The following is a 19,551-nucleotide window of genomic DNA, read 5'->3' on the forward strand; positions in this document are numbered from 1 at the left end:
TGTTGATCTGACATACCCACTTAAGGCCTGTTTGGAGCTGTCAGTGTCAAGTAATAGATGGGGAGCTGCTGGGGCAGAGCCTGTGTTAGTGATGAGGGCTAAGTCGGGGCCTGAGCGCAATTGAGTGGGATTATTAATGGTGACCATGCTGTGGTGAGAGAGCGATGGACTATTGGTCTCCGTTTGGCAGGGGCCCTGAGCAATTATTGCAGAAGGAGAAGAATCGTCCCAGACACTTGAGCTGTTTCCTGAGTGGTCTGTCCTGTCATTGACTAGTACGTTGTTTAAAGACCGTGGAAGCAAGTAATTGGTTATGAGGCCTGTGTTGGTAAGTTTTTGATTATTCGGTAGCTTAGAGGCCCCGGGGAGGTTACCTGTGTTCGAGGAGTTTGTGCAGAGTGTACTTGGGCCGTTCATTATAAGTCCTGATGAGGCTTCGCCGCTGTTGGCGTCTGCGGCTGATTTTGACCTGCGGACTGGGATCCGTGTTGGCATCTTGTGGCATGTGCAACTTGGTTTATTAGTTGATTAGGCCTGCAGTGGTAGGGGAGGCTTTAGATGGCCTTAGGTCGCAGGCTCACAAGGAATAGGGGTCCAGATCAGTTTCTCCTGATGTACCCCGGTGCTCTAGGGTACCTTCACCGTGCGGCTGTACGTTCAGCCCGGCTCAGCACACCCGCACCAGAGCGCGCCCAGCACTCCTCGCCTTTGCGCTTTAGGGTTGATCTTGCGTCTGGGGTGAGAGCCTGCGACGGTCAATGGCGGAAGAGGGAGGTCTAATGGAGTTAGCGAGCAGCGGTGGAGGGTGACCCCTCCTTGCTTGCCCTTTTTGTTAGTTCAGCTCTGTAGTTCCTTGATATTTGGCGAAGAGCAGTGAGGGGGCTTTAGGTAGAACTCACCATGGCCCAGGGAGGCCTCGGGCATAGAAAAAGTTGCAAAAGCTGCTGCAAATCGCGAGCGGAGCGCACGGAGAGGGACCACGGGCAGGATCTGACCTAGTCGGTCCTGCCAAGGTCAACCCCCCGGGCTCTTACTTCGCGGCCGCCTCAACCGGCAGCTGCGCTCGCGCCCCTCGCGTAGCCTGGGGGCCACAGAAGCTGCCTCACCTCATTAATGGATGCTGGTCGCGATCGCCGGTCCGGGTCCGGTGCTGGAAAAGGCCCCCGAAGCCCGGTGTGTGAGGGAGGGAGCCTGAAGTCGCTGGCAGAAGTCCCCCGCAAGGCAGCAAGACGGCCGGTTCACGAAGCTTCCACAGTACTCCTGCCACGGCCCCTGAGAGTTTTGACGTGCGGCGGTTTTTCAGTGTTTTCGAAGCTCCTTAGGAGGCTCTGTCTCTCCCCTGCTCCTGCTCCTGCTCGCACTCGCGCTCCTGTTGCTCCTCCTATCACGTGACCTCACCAAAAAAACAAAAAAAAGTAAGCCATAGTATTGAAACAGTTACCAAGAATATTATTGACAGCAGCAACCCGTCTCATTTTTCTACTCAATCTATCTGCTGCCTTCAACACCACCAACCATGCTCAACTGATGACCCAACTCTGACAAAACTTTTGCACCAAAGGTGCGGTAATCAAACCACTCACTAAAAAAGGATGACAATGAAGTATCTAAACCCCCTTTTATCATGCGTGCGGTCCCTCAAGTTTCTATCTTGGCTCCCATTCTCTTTAACCTGTACATGATGCCTCTCTCTGAAATATCCCATGACATTGGGGCCTTCTTCTACCAATAGAAAGATGATACTCAAAACTACCTCAAAACATCCTCTATTTGAGGCACTTATAGACATTGAGCCATCTTACTGATGATACAGTCTTGAATGATCCGGAGCTGTCTCACACTAAATCCCCAAAAACAAAGTCATCCTTTTGTCCCCAAGGTTTAAGAAAGAATTCATACCAGGTTTAATCAATGATCTCAATTTATCAACATTTACCCTGTCCTTCTTCCCCAAAGTCTCTTCTCTTGGAATTACACCGGATACAAACCTCTTCATGATTCCCCTTGCCAACAAACTGGACAAATCAGTTAACTTTTACTTTCATATGACTAAGCCACTCTTACCCCACACCGGTTCTGAAACCACCAGAACACGCTCTCATTTTTTCTAAGATTGACTTTGGCAGCGCTGTATCGGGGGGCTTCCCGTAGAGTGCCCTTATGCTCCTGAAATTTGTTATAGCTACTTAAAAATGTGACCCTATTACTTCGATGCTGGCTGAATTATGCTGACTACAGCTCAAATTGGGCTGGCTGGCATATAAGGCTATCCACATCAATTCCCCACTCCAATATGCTTCCTTCTGCAAACAGATGGGAGGCAACAGAGGATCTAGAGGCAAAATAATTTACTAATCAAATCACCTGTCTTTAGAACTACTCATGCCCAGCATCAATCTTTCTTAGTAGCACTGTCACTCCTGTGATATTCATTTCCTATGGACTTGAGAGTGAAGCTCAGGCGGTTATTTTATCACAAACATTTGAAAACCCATTTCTTTAGACTATATCATTCATGCTTAATCATTCCTCATCTGCATATGCCTACCTTACCCACTCCTCCCCTAAAGTACTACCACTTTAGGTATTCAGTAAATGGAGATTGTTTGTTACAATGCTACCCTGTTCTTACAAGAGGTTGTCTTTTGAAAATATCTGAAACCGCATTTCATAGGACGGTATCTTTTAGGCTTATTAATCCACCATCTGCATATGCCTGTTTTTAACCATTCCTCCCCTACAATGCTGCTCATATAGTTATTTTCTGAGCATGAAATGCCTGCTACTATGCTATTTTGTTCTTGTTACAAAAGAGGTTTTCTATAAACCTTGCTCATTGCTGTTTTAAGTAAAGCTGTACCTCTCTTGCTGGTGCTCTATGCCATATAAAAGCATTAAATAAACAAAAAAATCAATTTGTATATTACTGTAAGAAAATGGGTTTTTAATTGGGGAGGATGAGAGTCCTTTCTGAGTAATAGGTCCAACATTTTGTCAGGTACAGCACTTAATAAAATAAACCTGGGTTCAACACCCGGTAGCTATGGCACAGAGCAGACAAGCTTATGTTAAGGAAAAGTGTTTTAACCCCTTCCATGCTGCCGTCGGCCATTGGCCGACGGCAGCACTACCTCCCCAGTAGACTGTGTCCGATGCGGCCCCGCTCGTTTTTCGCAACTGCCGCGAAATCGCGACAGCGGCAAACGGGTTAAGTATTTAGCAGTATCAAAACAATTTAAAAGTCAAAACATAACACTATAAAAATCTCACAACCAATTTCTAAAAAAAAAGAGGAAATGCAATAAGAAAAATTACATTGAAATTACTGAAATCCAATTTGATAAGCTAGAGATATACAATTTAAGAGCAAAATCTGCCAAGGAAAATTAAATTGCCAATCAGAAATCAGTGCTCCCATTTAACCAGGACGTAGGCATGATACCAGGCTGACCATGAAGAAGTAGAGTTGGGATACACCAATCGAGCCATCACAGTCAAAGGTTTTACCTACAGACTTAGTCTCTGAAATTGAAGTTGAAATATTCCAGCAGGCCATGTTTGCAGGCTGTACCTGATAAAGTCCTCTCGAAGTTGGCAGGAAAAGCTTTGAGTGGGTAAATTAAAGTTTTACAACCGCTTCAGTCCTCTCGCCAAACGGATATTATTTGCACCATCTCCTTGTCAAGATTTCCACATTCTGTTTTTTTATAGCTCAAAATCCTCCATCTGGGCAAACCTGGAATCTGTATCCGATGAATTCCTTTTAAAGTCAGATTCCTTTGCCGCGGGGTCCTGCTAACACTCCAGAGGAATTTGAAGAGAGTGGGGGTCAGGGCTTTGTCACATGGGCCATCCCTGAACCATCTCTCCAGTCCCCCAAGTGGTCTGGACCCTCCACCCTACATTGTAGGGTGTAATCCCCAATGGCGAAGTTGAGTATAAGCAAATCTCTCTGACTCTAGAAGGTTACAACTTTCCAGACTTGTCCTCAGGGACAGCAGGTAGGGGCCAGGACTCTCTCAAGCAAGGGCACCAACATCATCTAGTCTACGTCCAGTTGCTAGGTCAGCTGGTCTCTCCCAGAAATTGATCTCTTGTAGCCTGTTGTGTTCCTAACTGCCACTTGGACTATACAGGCATTCCTAAGTCTAAATGGGAGCACGTCCAACCCCTCAGGTCTCCACATGGGTTACAGAAAGCGGGTCCAGCTCAATTCTGTTCTTTTAGAGGTCAGATATGTTCTGATGTGCTGTGGGTGAAGTGCCCCATATGTAGGATTCACTAGGCATTGTGTGGGGGAGACTCCTGGATACTCCTTAACCAATGAGACAAAAAGTTTCCAAGAGCAGCCCTTTCTTTTATGGATGCACATGTTTACCCTACTGCAAACTCTCCAACAGTGCACTATTATGAAGTAAAATCCAACTTGGCAGCACTCTTCTGCCCTTGAATGTAACTGGTGTCCTAGCCTAGGGTGTGTCTAGGGAAATGAGCTGTTCCCACCTCCTGAATCCCACCAAATTGGTTCTGGGACCATGTCCCTCTCCCCCTCTGCTGGTGCCAAGCTGGTTACAGATGGCCAATGGAAAAAGCTTATTTTCAACAAGTGCCCTTTTACACTTAATTATGAATGGGCAAGCATCACCCTGGCACCTTTCAAGTTAATGCAGTTCCTGACCCTTCCGCATCTTCCCTTTCTTAGCTGACACATACTTCACACCCAGGTCTTCCTGCCAAAATGCCTAAACCATTGTTTCAACTCTGGGAGCAGTGTTATCACCTCATTAAGGGGAAGCATTGTCAGGGGGCAGCTGCTGGCATGCTAACACTAATTAAATCAGTGGAGATTCAGGCAGTCAAATTATACGGGCCAGATTATGACTTAGGCGGTCTTACCATGAGCCCACTGTGGTGGCGGTCTAGAAAATGCTGCCAAGCCAGCAACATTCTGTTTGCTGTATTATGAGTGCCCGTTGGAGCTGCCGGTGGGTGGGCAGCAGAGTCATGGCGGAAGCACGCTTCTACGCCGTCCTACAGTGCCTCCAGCCAGTCGGGCGCATTGTTTCCTTGCATTATGTTGTGAAAGTTAAACATTGCGTGCACCGACCTGAAGGTATTAGAAGGCTCTACATGAGCACCAGCTACATTACACATGGGCACATTTTCCCTCGAGTCATTAATTCGACTCATTATCTGCCTGTCCTCTGACTCTCACATGGCAGTGTCCCCACCAGGAACAGGTCGGTGGAAAGGCAGGTCCTGAATGGGCTGGCAGTGAGCTGCATAGGGTACGCTACATGGGCCGCCTCTGCCGGGAGCAGAAATGTGAGCGGAGGAGCCAATCCTGAGACAGTAATCCCGCTCACTTCCTGATCTCCAGATAAGTGGGCAGGAGGACGGCAGAAAACACAACAACGGTACTCTTCCCACTGTCATTGTAATCAGGCCCTTCGTTTTTAAATGTTACCTTCCCTAAATAGTTATAAAAAATCTGACTTCAGCCCTAAAGTTTACTTTTAATAAATATTAAAAGTAGTGGCTGAATCATTTCTGGAGCTTATCCCAAACCAGAGTAAATAGAAATAGTATTTTACCACAAAATGAATTTTTCTCATAGGGACAGCCACTGCTCTTTACTGTAAAAATACCTTTTTGGGGCTATTCACACACTTTCTTTCATTTCCATGAAGCAAGCTTTGCGTTTTGATTAAGCAATTGTACTTTCATTTACATTGAAAGAGGAGGAAGCCTTAAAACTTAAAACGACTTTAATTTTATTTGAATCAAAGTAATTGCAGAATGTTCTAATGTAACATTGAATATTGTTTTATTTTTCAAATATATAAAAGGTGCACTTAAAGCTTCAGATATCCTACATAAATTACAGATTTATTTTTTCAACACTCAGCTCTGCAACCCCATCTCCAAATTGGAGCCCAAATGTATTAATTTTGTCTCTGTGAGGTTTATGTGAGAAGCTGTAGACTACAGAAAGCGTTCGATGTTGTCCTTCCTTCACATAATACTTGTTGCCCTGGAGGCTGGCTAACACCCTCTTGTCCTATGCTTTACAATTTGTTTCAAAGAACATTGCAAAAGGGTGACAAATAGTTCACAAGGCACACAGGTAATTTACAGACTATTTATTGTGTAGAAGAGATCACAACCGGAGCCTCCCAGAGCGCTCACAATGTTTTGCACTGGAAAGTAAATACCAAAACAACATTTTAATTAGTTTGAGTCACTTTTGTGATGTGTCCTGGTACAAAGCGTTATGAAATGTGTATCATGGTGCATTAACTATTTACTCATTGATTTTTTTAAATGTCTTCATTTGCATCCTACACAAATCTGTTGGGTTTCTACAGTAATCGTCTGATATGATTAACTTTTTCCACATAGTTGTCAACTAAGGTAAAACAGAATTCTGTTAGACCGAGGAAAGCCACTCCTTGTCCTTTAGACTCTGCAACAGCTGCATCTAAAATTGCTTTCATAGTACAGTACTTATGCCCTATACCAACGCTGCTCATTGAATGTCCATCATATTCCACTTCCCAACACCGGAATTTGGATTTACTCCTTTTTAATGATTACCATATCTCAAAAATCGAATTGTCGTCGTGGAAGGCCATGGATACTGTACAATGTCTTCTTCATCAACTGTTACAAACTCAAATCAATCTTTGCCTGTCCAAAAACATCCTACAATAATAGATTATTTCTTCAGGGATGTCAAATGAAGTTAAGTGCTTTGAATAACACATGGTAGTATGCATTTACTAATCAAGCATGGAAAAAATTGACTGCACTGGCAAGGATAGATACCAATTCACATAAATTGGGTAAAGGATGGCAATCCATGCTTATTTCAACCGGTGCAAGTCTGTCCATAGTGCTTGAATTTTTTGAAGACGTAACAACAGGAGGAAGATTCCACTGATTCTATAATTATTTTTGTCAGACAAGTCCTCATCCAATTCTGTATGTTTCTTTCTATATATTAGAGGTACATTCCTCACTCGATGTATAGGGACAATGTTCTCCTTTAAGATTATGCGGTGCTTGAACCCTTTGGATTCTCCCATATTACCATCAAAACAATTTCATACCTGGTCTGTATTTCAGACACAAACTCCCCTGATCATGGAATGCTTAACACATCATGGGCTTGTTGATTTTTCTCATCTGAACATATAACACGTAATACCTTCTATACCTTAAACTTGCTGGTTTTTCTCCATCTTATTCACAATATAAACTTGGAGATTCGCTCCTGGATTTAGTCCAGTCTCCGATTCGTACTGGTAGGGTCACCTAATAAAGACTGACCATGTTCAGCTACATAAACCATGCCTCACAAAAATATGTAAATCTTTCCAGAAATAACCAATCTAATCAATAGTAGAAGGTTGAGAGCCTGTCAAAAACAATCACCTCAATCACCCTGCAGAAATGCCCCTTCTTCGTTCATCTCAATCAAGTTTTGTCTAATGCATGATACTCTTCTTTATTGCCCCATCTGAAGCAAAACAACAAGATTTTTGTAAGTCCTCCCATACTACCCAGAGATTTTCCAACGTATCATCTATATGTTTCCTAGTCACAACTTATATTTTACTCTTTCAATGACCTCTGATTTCCTATACAAATCACTTCGTATGTTCAATTCTTTGGTTATACTGATTCATACTAACTAGTATCTGTTCTAACCCATACGTTTTCTTGTACATTTTTGTTGCTAGTCATTATTGAAATTTGGTCACATAATAAGTGTTCATCCTTATATGTTGAAATTCAAAGTTGCAGCAACTGATCTTAATGCAGAAACATATACTTCAATAGATTTCTCACTACTGTGCTCCCTTGAATAGAATTTACATCTCTTATTGACTATGTTAGTCATTTGCTTAAGGTAATTGCATATATCTTGATGCATATTGAAATGTATTTATGCTGCCAGGTCTTTCAAATGCAGGTACATTTTTTAAATGCTTCATTTAGACTCCACTCAAACATTGTTTTAAAAGTGATCGTGTCCTCTAAAAGAGTGCAGTAACTCCACTCAAGAACTTCTATATAAGCTAAAATACTACTTCTCAAATTTCCCAGTCCATGGTTGGTTGTGCTGGTAGAAATAGCGGTGGTGGTATAAATAAACAAATACATATACAGAAGTCACTGTACTGTAATCGGTTCGCAGTTTACAAAAATTGTCCAAGTGTACACAGAAACAGCTGCCTGATGATTGGTATTAAGAGAGCTCACTTCGGAGACAAAAATGGAAGAAGTGACCTTTTGCACAATTCCAGTGAGGGCAGATGTGCCAAGATTATTGTAAGGCTCAACAGCGGTATAGAATCATAATCATTGAGATTCCATAGTTGTAAATCATTTCACCAACTATATTATAAAACGTGCATGGAATTGCTTAAATATGCTGCTACCACAACTATAGTCCTATTATAGCTAGCATTTTACTAGTTCCTCATTCCATGACTTTGTCAAGTATACAAACAACTGAGGTCAGTAGCTGTATTTCACAGAACCAGTAACTCAAAATGGCAGCTTGTAAACACAATGCGCTGACCCATTTTGTAGGGTAATTGTGCACGCCCAGAGGCATATTTACAAGCCCCTATCACCACCGTTACTTCACTTTTCAGGACTTTGTGGTGCGATAGGGACTTCGTCTTATTTACAAGGCAGCGTTAAGCCGCTACGGTGTCTTGTAAATAAGGCTCCCTTTCACGCAACACTAAGCGTGAAAGGGGAGGGCAGTGGGTGTTGCTGTGGGCGTTCCACTGCAACAACCATTGATTTTGACACTGCCCCATATTACAAGGGTGGCATAAATAGGGGGCAGTGACAAAATTAAGACCAGGGAAAACCTGGTCTTACCCTGTCGAAACTAGGGGAAATGTTTATTTTCTCTTTGTTTTTGATGTTTCAATGTGTGCTGTGGCACACATTGAAACGGTAAAATGACAATGATTTTGTATGTGCAAGAAGGTGTACATTCCTTCACATAAACAATCATTGTTGACATGTGCAAGAAGGTGTACCAGATTGTTTATGTGAAGTAAAGGACGCCTTCCTGTACATAAAGAATCTTCCTCTGCAACGCAGACACCCTTGCACTATGGTGCAAAGGTGCCTGCGTTGGCACTAGGCAGCTAAATTTAGCCCCAGCACTGGGGAAAACACAGGGCTGCACCATATTCTTGTAAATATGGTGCAGCCCTGTATTTCTAATGTTATGGAGCGTGTCGTTAGCCTTATTGGCTTAATGACACTCTTCACCACGTTACAAGTACATTTTCCCCACAAACTCATGCTCACACTGACATGCAGTGATACAGTCTGTCTTTCCTGCAGTACAAAGGATCATGTCCAGCCACATGCAAGGGTATATTCTTGTTAGTGCAGCATATCCTAATTTCATCTGTGCACAGTTCTGTGTCATCGACCTCCGTCTTCACTTTGACATTTATCCAGCAATTAAACTCTTTCTCCGAATTCAAATTGTTCTACTCTGCCTAGGTCATAGCACGTCCCGAACAACACTGAGGACATCTACACCAGTGCAAACCAAAGAGGCGGTAGGAAATCAGCCAGTGGTGCTGGCTGTGCAACCACGAATCAAAGTGGATGCTGACAATCTGAGGTGTCTGAGGTTCGCACTAGTGCTTGCTGCCATGGATGGGTGAGGCCAAGGTTCAGTGCAGGGTAAGAAGATGCCGCAATGGATGGGTGCTGCCAAGGTTCTGTGCAGGGTAAGAAGGTGCTGCAATGTATGGGTGCGGCCAAGGGTCAGTGCAGGGAAAGAAGATGCTGCAATGGATGGGTGCGGCCAAGGTTCACTGCAGTGTAAGAAGATGCCGCAATAGATGGGTGCCTCCAAGGTTCACTGCAGGGTAAGAAGATGCTGCAATGGATGGGTGCGGCCAAGGGTCAGTGCAGGGTACGAAGGTGCTGCAATGGATGGGTGCGGCCAAGGGTCAGTGCAGGGTACGAAGGTGCTGCAATGGATGGGTGCGGCCAAGGTTCAGTGCAGGGTAAGAAGATGCTGCAATGGATGGGTGCGGCCAAGGTTCACTGCAGGGTAAGAAGATGCTGCAATGGATGGGTGCGGCCAAGGTTCACTGCAGGGTAAGAAGATGCTGCAATGGATGGGTGCGGCCAAGGTTCACTGCAGGGTGAGAAGATGCTACAATGGACGGGTGTGGCTAAAGTATAGTGCAGGGTAAGAAGATGCTGCACTGGACAGGTGCGGCCAAGGTTCAGTGCAGGGTAAGATGATGCTGCAATGGATGGGTGCAGCCAAGGTTCACTGCAGGGTAAGAAGATGCTTCAATGGATGAGTGCGGCTAAGGGTCAGTGCAGGGAAAGAAGATGCTGCCATGGATGGGTGAGGCCAAGGGTCAGTGCAGGGTAAGAAGGTGCTGCAATGTATGGGTGCGGCCAAGGTTCAGTGCAGGGTAAGAAGATGCTGCAATGGATGGGTATGGCCAAGGGTCAGTGCAGGGTAAGAAGATGCTTCAATGGATGGGTGCGGCCAATGTTCACTGCAGTGTAAGAAGATGCCGCAATAGATGGGTGCCTCCAAGGTTCACTGCAGGGTAAGAAGATGCCGCAATGCATGGGTGCGGCCAAGGTTCACTGCAGGGTGAGAAGATGCTACAATGGACGGGTGTGGCTAAAGTATAGTGCAGGGTAAGAAGATGCTGCACTGGACAGGTGCGGCCAAGGTTCAGTGCAGGGTAAGATGATGCTGCAATGGAAGTGTGTGGCCAAGGTTCAGTTCAGGGTAAGATGATACTGCAATGGACAGGTGCAGCCAAGGTTCAGTGTAGGGCAAGAAGATCCTGCAATGGATAGGTGTGGCTCAGGTTCAATGCAGGGTAAGATGAAGCTGCAATGGATGGGTGCAGCTAAGGTTCAGTGCAGGGTAAAACGATGCTGCAATAGATGGGTGTGGCTCAGGTTCACTGCAGGGTAAGAGGATGAGCAGGTTAGAGCACTTGCAGTCAATCGACTTGGTGCGACTAACTTTAGCTTAGTGCCTGGTGATACCGGATACTTTGGAAAAGACCAGAATAAATACAAATGCTTAAAAACGCTCCCATCAGGATTTAGAATGACTTGTTTTTGCTCCTTATGTAATTTCACCCCCAAATTAAAAAAATAGGCGTAAAATACTCTCACTTCAAAAGCTCACCTGGGGCAAGATCAGCCAAATTATGTGTCCATGTGGCTGTCTAGGGTATGAAGTGTTGGAGGTTCGAGGGCCACCAAGTTGCCTCTTCAGCAAACAAAGTTGCATTTGCTTCTGTCACGGAAGGGCAGCGTTAAAATGTCACTCCCCCGATTGGTAACATCCGGATGTACGTCGTTACAACGCATGCTTTGACAACGCATGCCTTTACGACGCAACTTTTACAACGCAAGTCGTTACAACGACTTGCGTTAGGGGGCGCTGGATAGTGAATAGTTTAATTTACTATTCCAACTCCAGTCCCAGTGGATAGTAGGGAAGGTGTTGGATAGTAAATTAAAACTATTCCCTATCCTAGAGCGCCCCCCAGCGCAAGTCGTTGTAATGACTTGCGTTGTAATGGTTGCGTCGTAAAGGTACTGCATTGTTAAAGTAGCATTGTAAACGCTGTTCCCCGTAACATCCTTGCCTTGTTCTAAGCCTCCATCACTCTCAAGTTATATATCGCTGACATCATTTGTAGCGCATGCACAAGTTTCCCCATGTTATAATGCACAACATTTTGCTCCAACTTTTTGAGATCTCAGGTTTCCCTATTAAGGAGTGCTACCGCCCAGTCACTGTCGAAATTCGACTCCAAAATCTTGACATTTTAGGCAGCATTGGTCTGCACGCTGTCCTAAGCTCCATCTTATTGCTTCTACATCTGTTCCTGGGAATCCCAACATGCACTCTGCCAACAATGTTCCATAAATGCCAAACGCATGAGTCCATTTCGGCAGAGACCTATTGCCCTTTGCACACATAAGGGAAATCCCTATTTATTTTTAAAGTTAGCTCTCCAAGTCCATAAATAAACCAGATGTCTTTATTTTGTGTTTGCTCAGCACACATGGTCTCTGTGCCTTGGGTTCTTCTGTTTCCTGGCTCTAGAAGTGTGACTCTATAATCACCCTTTACATGCAATGCTCACACTTTCCAGCACTATTCTGACGTTTCTTTTAGAAGTGCTGGCTCAGCCAAAATGCACTGTGAAGCAGTAAATGAATTTTCTGAATGTCACAATGGAAAAGTGCTGACTACAGTTTGCCATGCTGGCAGTGGTTCTAGTTCAGCAGCCTCGTAAAACTCCTTTAGAGACACTGCATGAAGGCTTTGAGAATCTAGATTAATCCACAGTTTCTCAGTTTAAACTGGAATATGACAAAAGATGATCTTTAGAACCATTCTGTGCTTTGGTGTGCAGCTACACAAGTGCCAATATATTGCAGTGGTGTTTGATAAAGAATGGACACTTGGGCCCCGATTTTGATTTCGGACGGACCTGAGTACGTCCAACAACTCTCTGGGAACTGGGACCGAACGACCTCCGGTTGTCAGTCCCAAACCAGCAATTAGGATGCAAACGAACACTGTTCGGTCACATTCCTATTCTTTACAATAGGAGCATGCATTCTCTCATTGTAAAGAGCTGGGGTGCGTTTCATCCCTGCAGCCTATGGCAGGCACCTCAAGGTGCCTGCTACCGGTTGCAGGGATCAACAGGGGGTCACCATAGGCGCCCCCTAGGTCGTCATAAGGCGGTGGGCGGCCTTGCACCCATGGGGGCCCCCAAAGTGGTATTCTCATAGCCTTTCTGTGTCAGAAAGGCTGGCACAGAAAGGCTGTGAAAATCTGCCATCATAATCCCTCTGGTGGAAAGACCTGCCTGAGGATTACTGGAGGCTTTCCAAATCTGGTTCAGATTCCTTTCCAACCGACCCCAGCAACATGGGTCCATCAGAAAGGAATCCGAACATCCAATTATGATGACGTAGGAACGACTCCGACCAAGAGTCGGAGGTGTTTCATACGGCATGATAATCAGGTCCTTGGCGTGTAAACCCTTTCATATAAACGTGGCCTTCCATCGTTCTGGTGTGCAAGCATAGTGTCGTAGTTCCTCGTCTACCAGGTAAAGCAGATCACTGACACAATATCATGGTAAACAATATGCTTGACAAAAATATTGTGTCAAAAATATTGTTTGCTCAAATATCGTGCACCTATACTTAAAATGGCGAGTACAAAAGTATTAGGAAAAAATATCTTTGACAGTAAGATAATCAAAAATAAAAATAGAGTTTGCAATAATAAATGATAAATATTGTAATTTATAAATGTAATATATTGTAAATTAAATATATTCCACTAATATACAATACTATATACTATATATAAATATATCCTTATATGAACACACAAACAAATATATATGTGTTTATTCTTAGTAATAAATGTAAAATATTTGTAACATTCATTTAATGTAAAATTAATACTTTTATTAATTGTGTGACGATATATGTATATATCTATATAATTTGAAATATATATATATATAAAAAGCGTCTTTTTTTTTTTTAGAAACAGATTTTATTGTGTCAAATATCAGATGCAATGCAGAGCCCTGTAACCCAGGAAACTTCTGCCACAATATATACTGCCGAATAACAACATTGACAATTAGTTGACATATTTTCAATAAAAGCGAAAGAACGTAAACAGTATAACACCTTCTCGTTGCACTGTACCATCACTACATTGTAAACGCCAAACCAACTCCCACACCAACAAACAAAGGTCATCATCATATCTATATCATATCTATAGTCCCTCACTCCACAGGCCAGGAGCACTATTCCAGAATTGGGGCATCCACTAAGGGTACAGGTTCCAAATAGAGACCCCTATAGTCCGCCCATCGCTTCCAGATCTTTGGATGTTTTTACAGGCATCCCCTGGCTTTAAATATCGGGATCTCCATCCCCATGCAGAAATCAAGACCATTCTTCCATGCTGACAAAGAGGGTGGAATCGCTGCTTTCCACTGTCTGGCAATGTCCCTCTTGGCAAGCGTAAACCCCAACAGCATTAAATGCCTCTTGTAAATATTTCCCCAAATACCCTCCATAATGTGCAATAGTACCAACTTCGGTGAGGAGGGGAGCTCCCACGCTAATACCTCTGTGAGACAGGCCAGAACCCCCGCCAGAATCTAACGAGCGCTGTGCAATGCTAAATTGTATGTATGAGAGTTCCCTCTTCCCGACCACATCGTAGATATGTCGAGGATAACACTAGACCCACCCTCCACAGTCTAACCCTGGTATAGTACACTCTGTCTAGGTATTTGAACTGGATGAGGCATAGCCGCATTGCAATTGCAGCCTTCCTCGGGGAGGCCAGCGCCTCCGTCCAATCATCGCCCTCCAACGGACCAAGGTCCCCTTCCCATGCCACTCTAATTTTAGCTAACGTGGTAGAGCTATTCGTCACTAGAGACTGATAAATTCTAGAGATTTCATGGTCCTGATGGTCTCCCAACAACACCTTGGCTTCGATAGGGCTAAACTCAGGAGGGGTCTCCAGCCCCGCAAGGCTGGGAAAGATGGCATGCCGAAATTGGAGGTACTTCTAAAATTGGGTTTTTGGCATCTAATACTCCTGTTGAAGGTCCTGGAATGACTTCAAGACCACACCGTGCATCACATCCACTAGAGAAGAGATACCTATATTGTCCCATCCACAAAACCCGGGTAGGAAGGCCAATTGTGGGAGTTGTCCATTATACCACAACGGGGTCACCCTCGTCAACTTGTTCCCCCACCCCATCTTACAGAGAGGCTGTTTCCATACCTGGAATACCACCTTTGTGACAGGTGGTAGAGAATTACACAAAGACGCCTAATATAGGTTTGTATGTAGTGTAGAGTACCCCATGCAGTGTCGCTCCACCGCGTATGCAGGATCTGATCTTTTCCCATATCACCATTCGTTCAAGACCAGCAGGTGAGAAGCCATATAGTATGAATGACCATCGTAGGTAGCAACCCCCCACAGTACGTCGATTGGAAGCAGGTCCGCAACGCAACTCTCGACGCTCCTTCACCCACAAAAATTGACCCAAGGCCGTGTTGACTTGTCGAAACCAAGTTGGGGGGAAGGGATGTGGATAATTCTGCAATTGGTAGAGCAGGCGCGGCAGCAATACCATCTTGAAGATGGCTGACCTGCCATAGATAGAGAGAGGTATGTGCGACCACACTTTTAACTCCTTGCGAACCGGCGCCCATATGGGAACAATATTTCTGTCCCAGGACACACTCAGCGAGTCTAACAGGAACACTCCCAAGTACTTCTCCCCTACTGTGGTAACCTGTACCTCAAAGGCCCAGGACCCCAGTCACGTTGGTTCCACCAGTACCCACAGGGTCGATTTACAGGGATTTATGAAAAGGCCCGAGGACTCCCCAAATATTTGCATGATACGGAGTATCCTCAGCCCGTCCTATTGATGTGTGTTGAAAAGAAAAGGCCATTGTCGGTATATAATGCTATATGGTCCGTGAGTCCATGTGCCGACTCGAAGCCTGCCACTTGTGCATCCATCTGCACCCCCGCCGCTAGAGGCTCCATTGCTAGAGCGAAGAGATATGGCGACAGGGGGCAGCCCTGACGTGTGCCCCTGTCAATAGGGAACATGAAGGAGGTGGCTCCCCTTTGTGCAACGATGCAGGAAGATATGTGTGCAGCAATTTCAGGTAAAACAGAAAGCGTGGGCCCATATTTTAACGGTCTAAAAGTGCAAAAAGGTTTACCCAGCTAAGGGAATCGAATGCCCTATCCATATCTGCCAATAAGAGTGCAGCTTGTTTGCCTAATCCCTGAATGGTGGCTATGGCATGTGCACGCGACAAATATTATGGCGTGTGGCTCTCTGGGACATAAAACCAGCCTGGTCGGGGTGAACCAGGGTTGTGATATGGAGATGGAGGTGATTGGCAAATGCTTTCACCAAGATTTTGGCCTCTACATTCAATAGTGAAATAGGACAATACGAGGCGGTCTGGTCCAGGGGCCGGCCCGGTTTATGAAACACTACCACCTCCGTGTGTCTCCAGTCTTACAGGAGGCAACCCTGCTATCACACCTCGTATACCAAACGGCCAAAATGGGGCTCCAGTTGTGAGAAGTATTTCTTAAAGAACTCGCAAAGGAAGCCATTAGGATCCGGCGCCTTCCCCGGTTTCAAATCTCCTACCGCTGTACTCAGCTCTTCCTCTGTAAGCGGGAGATCAAGCTCTGCACGTGCCTCTTTCAAGAGGGCTTGGGCGGTAGGTCCTCTATGAAACAATATATCATGCCTTCCGGTAAAAGTTCCTTGGGAGAATATAGCTTCGCATAATAATTGGCAAAGCTCTCCACTATCAGGGAGGGGTCCCCAAGAATCCTTCCATCGCAGCCCGGTATGCTAGGAAGAGCATGGGGGCACAGGGCATCCTGACACAACTGATGAAGAAGTTTGGTAGACTTGCCCCCCACTGGAAAATTGTACTGTGGGACGCCAGCCACGCCAAGCGGGCCTCGCCCATTAGGAGGTCTGTGTAAGTCTTTCTGGTGAGCAGCAACTGGCGGCGCACTGTACCTCCCCCTCCTCCCTGCTATTCTGCTCCAGTTCCAAGATATGCGCCTCAGACCTCAGTTGCGACTCTCCTCTGGCTGGACGAGCTGCTGAGAAATACGATATATCGATGCCACGTATGGTTAGCTTCATGGCCTCCCAAAGAAGCTTGGCCCTGTAACTGATCCTACATTAAGATCCAGATATTGCTTAATTGCTTTTCTTATATGTTCCCTATAGCTTTCATCCCACAGACTCCAAAGGGAGAGACGCCACCGAAAGGGCTGCCTTGCAGGACCCAACAGCACAGTGAGAACAACTGGTCAGTGATCCGATAGACCTCTCTGGAGGATCTCCACGGCCCTCACCCTACTAGCTGCACCCTATGGCACAAATAGTCAAGTCGGAAGTATGAGTCATGGACCGCAGACATATATGTATAACCCTGTTGCTCCCCGTGTAGCCGATGCCAGGAATTTACCAAGCCCAACCCCATCACTAGGGATTGTAGTTTGGTGATTTGACCAGTAGTGGAATGCCCCCCCGCCTCCAACTATCTCTGGCCAAGTCCATAACGTCATTCCAGTCTCCCCCTATTATTACTAGTCCATTCGGTATATCCGCCCACAGTAACGTAAGTCACTCAACCAGCTGCCAGGAAAGCCATGGGGGGGCATAGACACAACCCAGCACCACCTGTTCCTCGTATATGGTGCCCTTGATAAAAATGTATCTCCCTTGGGTATCTGTCCATGCCTTGGTGGATTAAAATGGCAACCACACAGGATCCCCTCGTAAACGCAGAATGGAATGCTTGAATATAACCATACCTAAAAAAGCACAGGGCCTTTGTTCCCAGTAAATGAGTCTCCTGCAGCATCAGGATATCTGCCCGGTAACTTTTGGCCTGCTGATGTAGAGCCCCCCTTTTCCCTTTATCTAGCACTCCCCTAACATTCCAGCTCACTATTCGAAGATCACCATCATGGGCCAACATCCCATCTCTGAGGACCACCATCCATAAGGGCTGTGGTGTGGTGCGTGTAAGACCATGAATAACCTATGTGTGAGTAGTGGCTCTGTCGAGCAATGTGGTAGTGCAATCGTAAACATTAAAACACCAACTTCCCCCCATAACTCAAAACCACTGAAGTATCTGTCATGGTGGAGGCGACCTGCAGACCCCAACGGGAATACCCGGCCCACCCCGCCAACGGATCCCCAATAACTGGCCAAGAGTCAGCGGGCGTTCCCTCTGTCAATGAAGTCCTGGCAAAGGTACTAGCCCCTCCTTGTGCTTCTCCAGTCTGAGCAGCTGGCGCCGATGCCCCCTATCCAGGGGATCTCCATGTGAACTACGAGGCAGAAGTCCCTTGCTGTGGCAGCGAAGTCGAGCGTCCAGGGTCACTGTAGGATTGAGATCGACGTCTGGACCTTGACCTTCTGTTTCTTTGAGCTTTGGGCTTGGGTGGTTGCTGAACAACATCACTAGATGAGGAATCTGATTCCCTGCTGGGCAGCGTGCAGGGACGAACCCTCACCGTCTCATCTGTCCAGTTGATAACCTCTTCGGGCGATTCAAAGAAGCGGGTGAGTGATTGATAAACCACCCGCAGTCTGGAGGGGTACAGCAAGGCATACTGTAGTTTCAGTTTCCGCAGGTGGGCTTTGGCTGCCAGAAATGACTGCCGCTTCTGCTGCACAAGTTGCGTGTAATCTGGGAACACAAGAATGCGAGCATTGTCATGTGTCAGGGGCTCTTTGGCTCTGGCCTGCTTCAGGATAATGTCCCTGTTATGATAATTTACGATGTTTGCTATAATGGGCCTCGGTCTGACTCCCGGAGACAGCTTCTGCATCATTGCCCTGTGTGCCCGCTCAACTACAAAACAGCCGGACACTGACTCCGGGGGAAGCTAGCCTGTGAGCCACTGGTTTGGAAACCGTTCCGCATCCCACCTTCACACCCCTTCGGGAAATACAACAAAGCATAGGTTGTTCCTTCTGGCTCTGCCTTCTGCGTCCTCCACTTGGGTCGCCAGGCCTCTAGTGACTGTTTCCAGCGAGGTGACTTTTTTCTGTAGGGTAGTGATAGAGTCTTCCACCTCTGAGAGTCTTGTCTCTGTGATGCACTCCATCACTTCCGTAGACCCTGCAGCAGGAGCATGACATCCGAGCCCACTGCCCCAATTTTCACGTCCAGGACTTCCCTAGACTATGTTATGGCAGCCATAAGGGCTACATTGTCTGGCATGCCTCCAGTTGCGCCCCCTTTTCAGCAGCAGCGGCCCCCAGCCAGATGAATTTGTCCAGCGTGCTGTGCTTAGCAGAGCCCCTGCCGTTTTATCTCTCGTCATGCTGACCGTAGATTTATGCTCTTTCAAAATGGCTGCACCACTAGTCCTAGCACAACCTGGCCGGATGATTCCTGCTTATGTAGATTAAGTTTTGAATAGCTTCGTATTTTGCCCGGTCTACGGACAAGAGCTATCTCTGAGCAGGATCACTCAAGGTTCCCGGGCTTGGGCGGAGCCCCCTGTCGACAAGCCGCACCGATCACAAACCCGGCCTCCTATGTAGACAGACATGTCCCCTCCTAATGGGTGCCCCACCGTCCACTTGCCTGCCACTCCCTCCAGCCAGGAGTGGTATGCTGTCCGGCCCACTCTGATGACCAATGCCAGACGGGTGTAGCAGGTGCAGCCCTCCTCCAAGCAATCATCTGTGACGGGGACCAGCCCTCACCAAATCGTCTCCCTCACCACTAATCCACAATGTAGAATACTCTGGGGGGGATAGCAGAGTGTTTATAAAGTGGCCGCAGATCGCAGCGGCAACACACCAGCCCCGGCACTCATGGCCAGCAGGGGACCAAAAAGCAAGGCAGCTCCAC

The sequence above is a fragment of the Lissotriton helveticus genome, chromosome 1_1 (assembly GCF_964261635.1).
Source record: "Lissotriton helveticus chromosome 1_1, aLisHel1.1, whole genome shotgun sequence".
NCBI lineage: Eukaryota > Metazoa > Chordata > Amphibia > Caudata > Salamandridae > Lissotriton > Lissotriton helveticus.